Source organism: Talpa europaea, assembly GCF_964194135.1.
Source record: "Talpa europaea genome assembly, chromosome: 7".
Classification (NCBI taxonomy): Eukaryota; Metazoa; Chordata; class Mammalia; order Eulipotyphla; family Talpidae; genus Talpa; species Talpa europaea.
The window spans coordinates 108,363,473-108,365,865 of NC_140074.1; the positions used below are offsets into that span (position 1 = coordinate 108,363,473).

The window sequence follows — 2,393 nt, forward strand, 5'->3', positions numbered from 1 at the left end:
CAAAGCTGCCCGCAGCCTCTGCAGCGCTTGTTCAATCCCTGGCTGCTCCCAGGCCACCAGAGGAGGGTCCCACATGGTGCGCAGACCTCTCCTGCCACCCACTGCTCCCCTCAGCAGTGTACTTCGGTCCTTCTGCCTGCTCTGCTCCCCGCTCTGGCTCTGGTGAATTCTCTCACCCTCCTGCGATTCTGACTGTACCCAGTGCTTGTATAAATAAAATAAATAAATCTTAAAAAAAAAAACAAAAACGTTACTGGACAAGCTTGCCAGATTGAAAACTGCAATCAATGAATTGAAGACACTGTAATAAAAACCGTCCTAACTGAAGCATGAAGAGAAAAAGAAAAGGCATTGGAGAAAAATTAACAGAACTTCAGTGGCCTATAGGACAACACTAAGTTGTCGGACATGTAAGTAATTTGGTGTCAAAAGATAAGGAGAGTGAAAATAGGACAGAAAAATAGCTTGAAATATTGAATAAAATGGTTCCAAATTTGATTTTTTTATAGTTTAATGTATTTTAATAGCAAACTTACAGGAACAGCACAGAAGACAGACAACATTAAAAACATGTACTTGCATGTAGGACAACTCAGTTAGAAAAGTAGAGTGAGTGGATGGAATCTACTGTATGATAAAAATGCTACAAAGACCATTAGTTGCCATCAATAAGAAATTTACTTGTTTTTAAAAAATCCAAATGCTGGCATTGTCCAGAAAAATTTAACAGGTTAATTTATAATTGTTATAAAGTTGAACTGCTGAAACTTGTTCACCGCAACATTTTGACTTGCATTACTGCTTTATATCATTGCCATTTATATTAAAAATTCACACACAAATGAAAATGGAAAAAAAAAAAACTGCCAGTACCTGATTCCTGTGTCTCTGGTTTAATTCACTTGCAACCATACATTTATGTAACTTTTGACCCCATGGGGGAAAAAAAAAAATCTAACTTTCAGAACTACCAATAACAGGAAGAGGGAATTTTTTGTTGTTGTTGTTGTTGAAAATGAAATGTTTCCCATCATAGTGGATTCTTAAGCACGTTCTCCACATATGTGACGCGCTAACTGGATGTCTTTTGGCATAATTGTTACACGTTTGGCATGGATAGCACACCGGTTGGTGTCTTCAAAAAGGCCAACCAGATAGGCCTCACTTGCCTCCTGCAAAGCACCAATAGCTGCGCTCTGGAAGCGCAGATCTGTTTTGAAGTCCTGAGCAATTTCTCACATCAGACGCTGGAAGGGAAGTTTGCGAATCAGAAGTTCAGTGGACTTCTGATAATGTCTAATTTCACGGAGTGCCACAGTACCAGGCCTGTAACGATGCGGTTTCTTCACCCCTCCAGTAGAGGGCGCACTCTTGCGAGCGGCTTTTGTAGCCACTTACTTCCTCGGTGCTTTGCTACCGGTCGATTTGCGGGCAGTCTGCTTTGTACCAGCTGTGGTAGAGAGACCACCTCACTTACCCCCCCTTCTCCTTCGGCTGGAGCTCAGCGAGCTAGAGGCGGCGCTGGCGTTAGAGAGCGAAGGTGGCGCAGCAGTGGCAGCGAACACACCCCAAATTTGATTTTAAGAATTTACCCGAAGATCCAAAAGACGTAATAATCCCAAGAAGGATAACTACAAAGAAAATTATACGTAGGAACATCTTAGTCAAACGGATGGAAACCATAGAAAAATAGAAAGTCACAATAAGGTGTAAGAGCAAAAAGACAAGAGAATGATAAGAATGATATAGAATACTTTTAATAAAGACAAGAGGCCCGAAGACAATAAAAAAAAAAAAAAAAAAAAAAAACTTTAGGGCCTCCATGGTGGCGCAAGGGGTTAAGACACAACCTATGAAGCTATCCACAGCCACTGCAGCACGAGTTCAATCCCCGGCCAGGGAGCTACCCACATGGCGCAGCAGACCTCTCCTGTTTCGCCAGCTGCTCCCCTCAGCAGTGTGTTTCAGTCAATCTGTCTGTTCTAATGCCCACTCTGTCACTGGTGAGTCCTCTAACCCCTCCACACCTCTGGCTTGCATCCCGGTTCTTGTATGCATAAATTAATAAATCTTAAAAAAAAAAAAAAAACCAACAAACTTTAAAGTCCTGGACAGGGTAGTGGGGAGATCTTGCCAACCTAGAATTTTCTCTTTAACAATAAGGCATGTAAGAAGCTGGAATTGCCTACTAAAAGCTAAAAATTGAAAATTAACAAGTCATAGATCCAAGAGAAAATTGAGGTCACACAGCAAACTATTACCTCCAAAATTTGAGAGATATACAGGTAGACAAAGAAAATAATTGGAGCAGAAATCTCTATTGGAACCAAACTGAGAAGGAAAATCTTAACGATAATTGGCAAATAGCTGGAAGTTCAGAGTAGACAAGTTTG

At 41.2% G+C, this 2,393-nt stretch overlaps 1 pseudogene across 1 annotated transcript; it reads right to left on the reverse strand.

Moving 5' to 3' along the window:
* Positions 1–1,043: 1,043 nt before the first annotated feature.
* Positions 1,044–1,659, reverse strand: LOC311173866 (histone H3.3A-like; annotated as a pseudogene). The gene is made up of 2 exons: positions 1,593–1,659; positions 1,044–1,450 (listed from the first exon to the last, which is right to left on the reverse strand). The product of its transcript is annotated as a histone H3.3A-like (transcript).
* Between the last annotated feature and the right edge of the window lie 734 nt (positions 1,660–2,393).